Consider the following 15,395-nt stretch of genomic DNA (forward strand, 5'->3'; position numbering starts at 1 on the left):
TGCTAATCAGGCTCTCGATGATCGTTCGTTCGCTACTTTGGCTCGAATCGTTATTTTGTTTTCCGGTGTACTGCCACCGAACGTATTTAGGGTCGGAGAATGTTTTCCAAGCTACCGATTCGCTACACCTTCTTACAATCTGGAGGTTTTCCACCCATGGAGAGAATTCTTCGCAACTTTTAAGCACGGAGAATGAATCTTTCCATGAATACAACACCACATAGTTGATAAAAGCTTCGGTTTTTAAAATCAGGTTTCCTTCTTCTTAATTTAGGGTTTCATGTGAATTGAACTTTTATGTGATTTTCAGTCGGCGCCCTAAGTTTTTACAATTCGTTTATGGAGTTTTAATGTTGAATTTGTTCTCTGTAATAACATATTCATGTATCATAGGCCGTAATCTAGGGCATGTCTGGGATGAAAGCTTAATATTTTGAAAAATTGCTATTTTCTTAAATTATCTATTTTGCTTCTTTTTGAAAGGTAATATGTGACACATACACTCCACAAGGAGTGCTTATCCCTACACACAAACATGCTAAGGCTGCTGAGATTTTCAGTGATCCTAAAGTTTAGCACAAGTTCCCTGGTAGTCTTTTTGAGTGAAAATTTAATGAATATTTAATAATTATCTTTTTTTTGAAGAAAAACTTATACATTTGTTTTAATGATGTGATTTAAGGTTTGGAATTGAGCAAGAGTACACTTTGCTTCAACAAGATGTGAAGTGGCCTTTGGGTTGGCCTGTTGGAGGCTACCCTAGTCCTCAAGTATAAATATAATCCACATATTCTACTAGAATCAACCATTCCATTCCTTTTCCCGATTCCGGTTAAACAGATTCCATGTAAATCACTTTTATTTAATCTATTTCCTTTTTCCAATTTATACGGCCCATACTACTGTGGTGTGGGGGCAGATAAGTCATTTGGAAGGGACATATCTGATGCACATTACAAGGCCTGTTTATACGCTAGAATCAACATTAGTGGAACCAATGGTGAAGTCATGACAGGACAGATTTTTTTTCCTTCTCATTTTCTTTATTATTTAAAATAATTTTTATAAGATCAAAAAATTTATATCACAAATTGTGTCTCACAGTGGGAATTCCAAGTGGGTCTCAGCGTTGGAATCGAAGTCGGAGACCATATCTGGTGTGCCCGATACCTCCTTGAGGTAAAACATCTCCATTCCATATTTCCATTTCCACCAACAAAGGGCAATTCCGTGTTCATATGAATTTAATGTTAATGGTTCTGAATTGGAATTTTTTTCATTCATGATTCATAGAAAATGTGGTGATTTAGGGAATGCCCTAAAAGTGTTTGAAGAAATGCCAAAGATAAATATGGTGGTATTGATTGTTCAACATGTCATGACAGTCTCAGATTGTATTCATGGTTAGTGATGGAATTTTTATCGAATGTTTATCGATTGTGCAACTCATCTCCATTGTGCTACTGATTTATTGATTTATGCATTTTTTACTTGGATATTTTTCCAACATAATGAATACAGTAATTGAATCTTGAATTCCAATTCTATCGGAATGGAATCACGAATTCCAATTCTGTTGGAATGGAATATAAATATTTTCTCACTGATTTATGCATGTTTTACAATTCTTGGTTATTGGTATTAGTGCAATTCACAAATCCACATATTTTTCCAAAGGAATTTAGTTTTTTATTTTCTATTTGCTAATGCATTATTGGATTCTAAACTACAATTGGATTTATTTTCACAGAAGTTGATGCTTGAAGAACGGACCACAAATTGAAAGTGATTCTCAGCAACATTATTCTTTTAGAATGTATTAGTGTCTTTGTTAGATTTTGATATTTTTTTTCCAATTTGAAGTTTTTTAGTTTTATTCTTTAACAATAAATGTAATTTTTAGCAATTCTTACCCATATTCTATAAGAATTAATGTAATTTTTGTTATTCTACAAGAAGTTTTTAAAGTCATGATCAAGAAATAGGTTCAAGAATATTTTTATTATTTTATGGTTCAAGGGTATTTTTATTTTTAATTAAACTCATAAACATATTCTGTCAGAATGTCCAAATTAAAAGAATTATAATTCGTAAAATCGGATTTTGAAAATTAATAAAATCTATGATCCCTTAAAATATGCAATTTACCTTTATTAAATCTATATTAATTGACTAAAATACCCTTGTAATTAAATTAGATGGTATTTTTCAATTATATTTAATTCAATAATATGTATTAATCACTTTCTTAAAATAAGTAAAATGATTGTCCCACAATCATTCCTACATCCGTTAACAATTTACAATGACTATGATTTTGTTATTGATCATCGATTACATTATATATATATATATATATATATATATATATATATATATATATATATATATATATAATCGATTATAATAACAAAATCACAGTCATTGTAAATTGATAACAGAAATCATTTGCAAGAAAATAATCGTTAATTTATTTTTGAAAAAATAGAAATTACATATTTTTTAAATTTCAAACATATTTGTTTTATCATATTTAAATTCATGGTTCCCGAATTGCATGTAAAATTTTGTTATAAAATGGTAATGGAAATTATTGCGGCTCCTTATTAAAAATGAAATCTTCAATTTTTGTTAACAAAATAAACGTTAAATTTTTTTTTTAAGTGAAGTAGATTGAATTGTCAAAAAAAAATTATCAACAAAATTACATAAATGGTCCTTGTGGTTGACACAATTGATCAACTTTGGTCCTTATGACAAATTTTGTGCGTAGATGGTCCCTGTGGTTTCAAAATCTTGCAAAGACAATCATTTTAACTAACGGTGTTAACTTTTTCAGTTAAGTTCATTGTGAAATGATCCATTTACCCTTCATGCCATAAGAAACATTTATGTAATTTGCTCCGGCCACGGAGACCATTTATGTTCGAATTACTCTTGACGTTTTTTTTTTAATTTTTTCGCTTGCATTTTTTTTGATATTTTGTTTGTATAATTTTCTCTATTTCTTTGACGTTTTATTCGAATACATTTATTAATATTTCTTTTGACTTTTTCCTTGAATAATTTCTTATATTTTTTTATTTTTTTGACTTTTGTTCAAATATATTTTTTAATGATTTTTTTTACATTTTGTTTGTTTATATTTTTTAAAGATTTTATGGTCACTATGGTCATAAATCGTATCTTAATTCACTTACAATCATATTTTTCTACTTTTTGTTCTTTTAATATATATATATATATATATATATATATATATATAATTATTATTGTTTTAACTAAAATATATAACTATATAACACATATAAGGTTGTATAATTATTATTTTTGTAAAGCTTTTTATAAACATTTTTTTAATATATAAAAAACTTTGTTAAATGTGAATATGATTAATATAGATAGGCTAATTGGAACATAGAGGCTAATCAAAAAAAATGTCTAAAGGAATTAAATAACTCGAAAATACTAAATTTAAATCCAATGTGAAATGACATGGGTCTTCTTGTCAAGACTACGAGACAGTGTTAGGTTAGTCTATGTGTACCTAATTTATATTAATCATATTCACATTGAACAAATTTTTTTACATTTTTTTATTAAAATATTTATAAAAAGCTTTAAAATAATAATAACTATACAACCTTATATGTGTTGTATAGTTATAAAATAATACTTATAAAACCTTATATTTGAATTATAAAATAATATTTATAAAACTTTATCTACATTAAAAGAATATATATATATATATATGTATATATATATATATATATATATATATATATATATATATATATATATATATATATATATATATATATATATATATATATATATATATAATTGTAAATGAATTAAGTTAGGAATTATGATTATAGTGACTATGAAATCTTTAATAAATACAAACAAACAAAATGTAGAAAAATAACATCAAAAAATTTATTTCGAACAAAAAAAAATAGAAGAAATTATTCAAACAAAAAGTCAAAAGAAATATTAATAAATGTATTCGAAAAAAATTTTAAAAATTATATGGAACAAAATATCAAAAAATCTAACCGAAAAAAAACATTAAACACTATATTCGAACATAACGTCAAAAAAAATCTAAATCAAAGTAATATAAGTAAATTAAATATAAATAATTATAAATAATAGATGACGTTACATAAATGGTCCCTGTGGCTGGAACAAAGTACATAAATGGTCCCTATGGTAGGAAGGGCAAATGTGTCATTTCACAAGTGATTTAACTGAAAAAGTTAACACTGTTAGCCAAAAGGACTGTCTTTGAAAGATTTTGAAGCCACAGGGACCATCTATGCATAAAATTTGTCATAAGGACCAAAGTTGGTCAATTGTGTCAACCACAAGGATTTGTCAAAATTTTATTTAATTTTTTAAAAGGATTATAGATAAATAAAATATTATTAAAAAATAGATAAAATGTCAAATAAACATTACATACTAAGCTATTTTAATAAAGTTAAGTGGTTAAGGTGATCTTTAAGAAAAATACATTTTTATATTGGTAAAAGCATTTTTAATAGATTTTTTAAATAATAAAAATCTAAAATAAAAAAAATGTCATGAGAAATGCTCAACAAACTAACTCAACAATGAACAATCTACTAAATTATATAACACACCATTTAAATTAATCTAACGTTTTGTCTAATCACATTGATACTCACCTAAAATATATAATAATTATATGATGAACTGGTTCGCTTTAAACGCAAAACAATAGTTTCCAAGGTTTTAAACCAACCCTTTTAGCACACCCCACCCTTGATACATAATTTCCATCCTTATCTTTACAACATATATCAATATATGATATTTCCTATAACCATCCAACTTCACAACAATTATAAACCCCATGCTAAAAAGCTTATTGTTACCCGTTTTGATCTGGAGTACTCCAGTGCCTCAAATAGCTTAATTACAAGAATCTTTTATCTTATAAGAGTATAATGAGAAAATGAAGTGCTGTCAAGATCATTACACAGGAAATGACAACTTATTTGTCCCAGTTTCAACAAAAGAAAAAGAAAAAAAAAGATATATAAAAAAAGAGCTTACGTGGATTGGAATTAAGCTGAAAATTTTAATAGGGTTGCTCTCCACTACACATACAAGAAAGTAAAGACCAGCTAGCAAAATTTCCTTACATACTATATTTACAACAACAATCCTTTAATCAATCAAGATCACTTACAATATCCACATATTCTACCAAAAAGTTGTTAGGGCTAACCTGGCCATTTAATGCTACCATTAGCTTACAATACAATCCAACCTTTTTTTTTAAATAAATGATCAAGGAATTCAAAGTCTTGAGAAAACTTCAAATTCAAATAACAAAAGTACATGGTAGATTTGACCTTTAAAGTCAAGTTTTATCAATATTGTTATCTAGGATACAACTACAGTTTTTATATATTGCTTTCTACGAAACATGGTTGAATATTTTTTTATCAGTTAGGAGCTAACGGGTGATATACACTTAGAAACCTGCAATATTGTCAAATTTCCTAATAATAACATTTTAACAAAAGTAAACTTTCTTGGACTAATTTTTCCAAAAAAAGAAAAAAAAAACAACAAATCAATTGTCCATAAACAATACTAACATAATACTCCCTCAGCCTCATAAAAATTACAATACCATTATGGTTTGTTCGATGTGACTTAAAAGAAATAAATGCAAGAAATGACAACGAATATTCATTGTTTTGAGTATTATAACATCCTACTTCTATTTCTTTTTATTATGGCAATGTACCTTCAAATTTTTTAGAACTTACATATTGTAGGTTGAAATATCTAGCTACCCAAGTATAATAATAAAAATTACTCTCAATTGCTGTATTTATGTAGATTTTTCAAAAAACAATGTTATAGCCGAAAAAAGTGAAAATGGGATGGTAAAATAAAAATATATGGAAGTACATTGTCATTTTTTGCATATAGCCTAACTTATAATGCTTAAATTGGAAAAATCATACATGTATTGAAATTGTTAAATACATTGGTTTGTGTCTACAAGGGTAGTTTGTTTAGGTAAATGACTAAAATTACGTGGAAACAATAAAAAAGTTTAATCGGTAATCATAAATTTGCAAACAATTGTTTTTATAAAATATTGGATGTACTTATAAACTCATGTACTACACGGTTGGTATATTAAAATAATGTAGATAATGACAAAAACAAAGTCATTATAAACCGATAAGGGAAATCATTACATCTCGTTAAAAATGAAAACCTTAATTTATATTTGAAAAGAATAGAAATTGCATATTTTTTAAATTTTAAGCATGTTTGTATTATCTTATCCAAATTCATGGCTATGCAGCTATAGGTAAAGTTTTATTATAGAACGATAAAGAAAATCATTGCAGCTTCTCATTAGAAAATAAATCATCAATTTATGTTTGGAAAAAAATAGAAATTACATTTTTTTCAAATGAATAGATTGATTTGTCAAAAAAATATATATATTTAAAGCTTTAAATGATTATAGATAAAATAAAATATTATTAAAATAGATAAAATATAAAATAAACATTACACACTAAACCATTTCAATAAACTTAAGTGGTTAAGGTGATCTTTAAAAAAATATTTTTATATTTATAAAAGCATTTTAAATAGATTTATGAAATAATAAAATGGTTAGATAAATAAAATTTCGTGCGAAATGCTCAATAAACTAATTCGACAATGACAATCTAATAAATTATATAATCCACCGTTTAAATTAATCTAACATTTTGTCTAATCACATTCATGACAAACCATTTCATTCAAAAGAAAAACAATAGCTTCCAAAATTTTAAACCAACACCTTTTAGATAAGTGGGTATAGACAACTAGTTAAAGGGCTTTATCACATCCAAAAGTTGACACATTCCGTGGTGTAATAACAAGAAGTGAGGAAATGAGCAAAATGTTATAATACCCTCAATTTTCCATGTCATCATTTCTTATTTTTTCGATTTATTTTAATATTTATAAAAACAAAATTAATTTAATAAAACATGCTATTTAAATAAAACCTAATTTTTTTTAATTAAACATAACATTTAAAAATCTAAAAAAAAACATTACAACAAAAAACAAATAAGATTTAAAAACAAAAAAAAATACATTTTTGCCTCTAAATTATTCATCTTCATTTCCATCGTAGATATAATCAGCCAAGTCTTCTTGAAATTGTCTGTGTTTTCGTGCAACTTCAATATCAACGGCTCTATGTTAATATTTCGCTGTCCCGAGTTAAAATTGCATGTGTCTGGGCTCCGAAGCCGAATACTCCACAATATTTCGTCTTTTATCTTTAATCATCATGTTATGCATTATGATACAGACATAAATAATATCTTGTAAAACGTCTAACTAATATGATCGTGCCGCATGTTCAACTATGTGTCATTTCGACTTTGAAACTCCAAAAACACGTTCCACATCCTTACGTGCTCCTTCTTGTTTTCACTTGAAAAAATTGTATTTTGGTTCCACCGGGTGTCGAAACGCCTTCACGAATGTGGAATATGTTGGATATGATCCGTCTGTAAGGTAATACCCAAACTTATATTCATTTTCATTCACTATGAAAGGTGCATCTAGTGCCTTTCCTGACAAAATATCGTCGAATATTGGTGACTGATCAAGAACGTTCACGTAGTTGTTCGAAACCGTAACCCGGAAAAAAGCATGTCAAATCCATAAATCTTAGGAAGCAACAACCTCTAATACCAACAAAGACGTTCAATGATAACCAATTGCATACTGGCACTTCCACGCCAAGGGACAATTTCTCCATTTCCACTGTATGCAATCAATGCTTCCAAGCATACCTGAAAAATCATGTCTTTCTTCATGCGTTCCATATAGTTGTTATATATCATTCAACGAAGGTTTGCACAAATAAATGTCACCGAAGATTTCGACAACACCTCTCGCCAATCTATACAAACTTTTCCTTGCAGTACTCTCAGACATTCTCATATAATTGTAAATCGAACCAGGCGACTCCCCTATAGCCATAAGCTTAATTGTGGCATCACATTTTGCAACCTTGTGTGTCATCGCTTACCTCTAGCATCATATCTCATTTGGAAAAATTAACACTTAAACGTATATTTAATACGTAAAACAATGTATTTAAATTATGTAAAAGCTATATTTGAAAGAAACAATACCTGCTTTCCAAGGCGTTGGCTATCCGAACAAAAACATTTTTCCACAGATAAAACCTTCTTTTGAAATCGCGTGGCTGGTAGACACAATCATCCGCAAAATAATCATGAACTAAACGCTTGTATCCTTCTTCACGATCTCTATTTAACGTCGCACGTGTAGTTAATAGAGGAGTTGAATTTTCTTATAGTAGTATGTCTGTACAATACTCGTATGTCATAGAGACGAACATATCATCCTCAGCATCTTCATCGTTAGACAGGTCGAACATATTCATTTTTTTTTGGAATTATTAAAAGTTTATGAAATAGAAAGAAAAAGTGATGATTACAAATAGAGATGATAGTATGTATTTATTGGTAAATAAAATATTTTTTTAATTCAGTTGTTAAAAAAACATCCCAAAAATAGTTTAAATTTTAGCCCTTAATTCAAAACAAATATCATTACATTACAATGTTTTTATATTCACAATTTTAGCCCTTAATTCAAAAACTTCAATCACTATGTCTTGTGTCTATTTGATTTTATTTCTACTCATTATTTATTTATTTTATTTTATTTTATTTATTATTTTATTTTCTTTATTTATTATTTAATCATTTTAATTTATATAATACATTTTATTCGTTTTATTCACCCATATAATTCCTTGAAATATTTGTCCCTAATTATATGATTATTCTTATGAATTTGTAAACTCATTTCTTGAATTACTAATGAGAAAGAGGGTGTTAAATTTTGACTTTTGCAATGGTACAACCAAGATATATCTAAAGCAACCCGGGAGGATCTCCATGATATCCAGCTTCATTTCCCAGAATTCACAATCAGACTCAAGTACGAGTCCATTCTCAAGGGGGAGGGTGTTGATATGGACCAGCTTATCCAAGATGATGCCCGCAACAGAGATCTAGTTCAACTACATAGGCCCAATCGTTTAATTAAGAAACCCAGCCAATACTTGGACTAAAACGTGCATAATGACCAAGTCAATAGTCAAGCTGCAAGTCTTCCGTTCCTTTTCTTTTTCAAGCACTTCCAGTTATTTTGGTTTCCACTTCTAGTCGTTAAACCACTTTCCCATTTCCTAGATAGTAGTTGCACAATTTTTTTAGGAATTAGTACTTAAACTTGACAAAATTGTAGAAATGGTCATCGTGGTTTGTTGATTTCTTTGGGTAAGGTCCAAAAAAAGGTTTATTAGCAAAAAAGGTCCCTATTTGGTGGTTTTGTTGAAGTTTTGGTCTCTATCTCCTTAAGTTTAACAGTTTGGCTATTAACTTTTTAAAAATAACAGTTTTACCCCAAGGATTATTTATGTAGTTGTATCTTTTTATGAAACTACAAAGACCATTTCTGTAATTTTTCTTTTTCATTTTATTGAATTATTGTACGTTAATTCTTTTAATTAACTTCTTTCTTATTTTATTACTTTTTATTGGACTATTATATATTAATAAATATTATTTTTAATATATTATATTTATATATTAATAAATATTATTTTATTATGTTATTAATTTTTTTAATTTCTTCTTTAATGGATTAATTCTTTTTTATTGGATTATTATATATTAATAAAAAAAAATTTAACATACAATATTTATCTGTTAATAAGTATTACTTTACTGGATTATTAATTTGTTTTGATTAATTTCTTCTTTAATTTTTTCATTGCGTTAATTCTTTTTATTGGATTATTACTTTTAATTTATTATTTTTATAATATTATTTTATTGGATTAATAATTTATAATGTATAATATTAATTCTTTTTAATTTTAGTGATTCCACCACAAAGTTCTCGAAATACGTAAAAGTGTCGCCTTTCATCGTTGAAAATTGGCGGGACAACCACCAATCACCTTCATCGATGGTTCGATGGAAACCCCACCAACTTGTTACACCCAATGCCGCTAGTAGCCATCTATGACAACCTCTTCACAATCTGTCAGAATCCTCCATATTTGTCACTAAGCTGGCCATATTCCGCTACAACTACCACCATTCGAACCACCAGAAGGTCCGATCCAAACACTCCTGGCTCCATTCGTTGCCTTCTACCACCTTGCGTCATTGTATCATCTTGCTGGAAATCGTCGATGATCACCTACAGTCGGGCATTCTCGACGAAAACTGCATCGGTCGACTACCCACACAATGTGCAACAAACTGCAGAAAACATACAACCTCAAGCCGACCATTTGTTACCGACAACTCCATCGATGAAGACAATGTTAGATCGATGGTTTTCTAACCACCACAGTATGTAACAAAATCATAAGTTTATTGAAATATATAATAAAATTAGATACTTATGAATACACAAAAACTAAAATACACACGATGATCTCACTTCGTGAATAATTACTGAAAATTTAAGATGTATATGTAGTAACAGGGCTTAGAGACAGACCGACAGTGGCGGTGGCGACGGAGTGATGGTGGGGGTGTTGTCTAAATAAATTATCTTCCAAATATTTAAGAAAAAAAATAGGAGAGGTGGGGTGAGGTGAGTGAGGTTTTTTGGTATTTTTATATAAAATAATAAAGAAAACAATTTAAAAAACTAAAAAATTAAAAAAATAATAATTATTATAAATAAAAATAATAAATTTGAAGTAATAATCCAATAAAAAGAATTAACGCAATAAAAAAATAAAAAATAATAATTAAATGAAATCAATAATCCAATAAAATAATATTTATTAATAGATAAATATTATATGTTAAAAATAATATTTATTAATATAATAATACAATAAAAAATAATTAATCCAATAAAGAAGAAATTAAAAAAATTAATTAAAAAATTAATAATCATATAAAATAATATTTATTAATATATAAGTATTATATTAAAAATAATGTTTATTAATATATAATAATTCAATAAAAAAAATAATAAGAAAGAAATTTTTAAAAAAATTAATGAAAATAATTAATGTACAATAATTCAATATAATAAAAAAGAAATATTGCAGAAATTGTCTTTGTAGTTTGGTAAAAAGATAAAAACTGCAGAAATGGTCCCTAGGGGTAACACTATCATTTTCAAAAGGTTAACAGTCAAGCTGTTAAACTTAACGAGCTAGGGACCAAAACCATAACAAAACCACCAAATAGGAACATTTTTTGATAATAAACGTTTTTTGAACCTTACCTAAAGAAATTGACAAACCTTAAGGACCATTGCTTTAATCTCTGTCTGTTCTTGTGTGTTCTTGGGAGTTAGGCCTACGAACACGTCCAGACCATTATGACATGAAAAAGAATTCATTTACTTCAATTTTGAAAATAGATTATTTACATTTTTTGTGTGTAAGATTTCAGATTTGAACAAGTTGATTGGGACTTGGATATTTTGTTGGTAAATTAATGCAGTTATATTTTTGTTAATAAAAACAGAAAATATGAGTTTTTGATCGAATATAAAGATGGGAGAGGGTAAAGATCTTGAGTAAGTAAAGAGACGAACAAAGTAAAGACAAGCCCAAAAATGGTCATTTTCTTTTGACTAATAATTCACAGTTGAAATTAGCCTTTTAAAATAAAAATAATAAAAAAAAGAATGAATTGGAAGTTGATGTGAATTATGAACATTGGTTTGGCATGCGGAATTAAAGAACATACAAAGAACACGGTGATTTCGGTGTTTAAGAGATACATTCGATTATGAAAGGTGTTTACAAAAAAACGATCTAGATCTAAATCTACATAATTAACACACACTAACACTCTCAATGTTACATCTCTCAAGCACACCTCTATATGCGGAATGGACCCACCTTATATAGAGGTGTTTACATGTCTCTCTCTCTCTCTCTCTCTCTCTCTATATATATATATATATATATATATATATATATATATATATATATATATATATATATATATATATCTTATGTCACAAGGCTACTTTACCACATGCAAGAAACTCAAACAATTTACAAAGTCATACATGGATAACTTTGTACCCAACATTCTCCCCCTCAAAGTTAGGAATGGACGACCCGCTTCAAATCTTCCAAACTCGAGCAACTTCACGAACTGAGCCTCAAACGTGACACATGTAGATATGAACATCAAATCTTCAATTCTTCCATGATTCTTCAATTTGGGTTCTAGAATGTGAGACCATACAATTCGAGCATCAAAAGGTAATTTGGAGTTTCTCAATCTCCAAAAAAATTACCCAAGTTTAAGCATAAAAGCACACTCCAAAAATCTTCAATAAGTCCAAACCCATCATGAACCGAAACCACTTTCGAATCTCCAATCGAATCATTTCATAAACTTCGAATACTCAAGGTCACTTCGGTCTTCAAGTTCGCGTAGTATGAAAAATTCAAATTTCGAATTTCCATATAAATCTCTCCCGTTTTTTATAATCGAAAAATGATTATAAAACCAAGACAGGAATGAGAAAGTGCTCAATTCGAAATTTTTCTATCCAAAACTCTCCCCTAACACATCGCATAAACATTTTGCTTCAATCCGGAAAATCCAAAAAATCTTTAATTTTTAGCTTCGTTTACGGATCACCTTTGACAAAATTTCTCAAATTTTGGTAGAAATTGTCAATTTCAAAATTCAGCAGTGACCCAATTCGCCCAAAACAGCCAAAAATGCGAAACACTCCCCCATTTGCGAAACTGGGTGGAAAGCGTCAATTCGCATTAACTGCAGGGGCCTGTTTCGAAAATTATCCAATTTCTCAAAAATTTCAGCCCAATGTCGAAGTTGGGTGAATTCTGCCAAATCTTCGAAACTGCGGGGACCAACTTCAAAACTTCTGCACAATTCTTCAAAATGTCGAAAATTAGTCCTCATTTCGAAAGTGGTTACAAACTGTCAAGTTTTCGAAACTTCAGGGACTAATTTCGATAGTTGTTTGTTTTCTTCTCCAATACTTATTCCAGTTGCGAATGTCAGACGCCAAGTAAAAACCTTCGCTATAAAAAATCTTGGACCTTTGCGAAATCGGTAACAATCTTCGAACATGGACTTCAAAATCTTCATTAGTCGATACCCGTTCTCACAACCAACCTTTCGAAACATTTTAACCCAATTTATAAAAACCATGGAAATCAATTTCTCAAACTCCATATCACAGCTTTCGAAGATTAGTAACCCAAGTAATCCTTTGCATGTGAGACCCTTCGCACATCAGACGTCATCGACATCAAAAATAATACAAGGCTTTGCTTTTTCAATTCAACCATTCGACTGTAGAATCATACCAACATCGACGATTTCTTAACATCGATCATTAATCCTTCCCAATCAATAACCATCGACATCAAATTCTCCGAATTCAAAATCATCCAAGTCTTCAAGTGTCGACTCCAAAATCAAATAACATATTTCGCTTTTACAAATCATCAATTCCTTCGAAAATTGAATAACCCCAGTCGATATTAGTTCAGCTACAAACCATCGACTTCTCAGTTAATACCAGATCAACAAATCAACATCCATTCGCTTTTCATTCAAGACTCGTCATCAAAATCGAATTCGTCATGTTGATTCACGAAATTGATTTCGAAAAACAATTCTGAATTCATTCATCATTATCAACCTATCAATTCTCAAATCGAGTTCGACATACAACCCAAAAGAAACATCAGACCCTTCGTTTCCAAACTAATCTTCAATCGAAACCCAAAATCAAATTCACCATTATCAAAATAACTCGCAAGTGTCGAACATCCTTCACAGTCAAATTCCAATCAACATCATCGAAATTAATTTCAAACCAGTCAGATGCAATTTCAGTTGAAATGTCGATTCCAATACATTCAACTCTAATACAGATTTCCACTTCAAGAACAACAATCAGTGGAATCCAAAATTTTGATGAACCGAATCAACCTTGTAAGAAATCGATACTAGGCCGTGAATGAATACAGTCAAACACATTCGATTTTCAACCAATTTCGAAATCGAATTCCAAATAAGAACGTTTTACCCAACCAACTGTCGAATCCTTTGATAATCAACTTTGAAATCGATTACAGTGGATTCGAATATCATCTGAACTCAAACTGGAAACGAGAAGATTTTGACGAACAAAAATAATCGAGTCAAACTCAAGAACGATGACCACGATGAGATTGTACAACTCATTTATGCACGAAGAACGGACACAGTTAATGTATCAAATTGATTTAATCAATCTTTGGGCTCCACTCTTAATGAAAGCAGATCACGGGAAAAAACTTTGTGGACTCAAAATTATCGGATTTAAGTGAAAACATATGGGCTTCTAAATTAAATGAATAGTAACCGATCTTGTCACACAATTGGGCTATATGAACAGTATAATTCGAGTTTGGGCTTATGAACTAATCAAAACAAAATTAAAACGTTTGTTTTAGCTTGATCTTAAAAAAAAATATTGGATCACTCAATGGGGTTGAAACAGATTAGATTCAACGAAGCAAAATGATCAAAAATTCAAGAACGCAACGCACGAATCAACGAGATTTAGAGAAATCATAGAGAGACTCATCATAAATGTTCCAATTGTGATGATTGTAGCCAAACCGAGAATCGTTTCTTCAAAAAATCATATTATCTTTGAAGACCCGCTCTGATATCAATTGATGTGAATTATGAATATTGGTTTGGCATGAGGAATTAAAGAACACACAAAGAACACTGTGATTTTGGTGTTTAAGATATGCATTTGATTATGAAAGGTGTTTACAAAAAAGGATCTAGATCTAAATATACATAATTAACACACACTAACACTCTCAATGTTACATCTCTCAAGCACACATCTACATGTGGAATGAACTCACCTTATATAGAGGTGTTTACATGTCTCTCTCACTCTCTATATCTCTTATGTCACAAGGCTACTTTACCACATGCAAGTGAGTCTACAAAAGTCAAACCATTTACAAAGTCATACATGGATAACTTTGTACCCAACAAAAGTTCTTAGAAGTTAGTTAAGAAAATTTACATAGTGAAATTTTACCGAATCATGTTGAAATTAATTAGCTTTCTGAAAATAAAAATAATATTTTGGACACGTGATGTATTGATGTGTTTCCTAATTATTTAGGAAGATGTTTGGTAACTTATGTCCCAAAAGAAAACAAAAATTCATAATACAATTGGAAAAGTAAAAAATGATAGTGATGTTTGGGTTATGAGAAAAATAAAGAT

The sequence above is a fragment of the Lactuca virosa genome, chromosome 8 (assembly GCF_052849685.1).
Source record: "Lactuca virosa cultivar CGN04683 chromosome 8, Lactuca_virosa_CGN04683_v6, whole genome shotgun sequence".
NCBI classification, from domain to species: domain Eukaryota; kingdom Viridiplantae; phylum Streptophyta; class Magnoliopsida; order Asterales; family Asteraceae; genus Lactuca; species Lactuca virosa.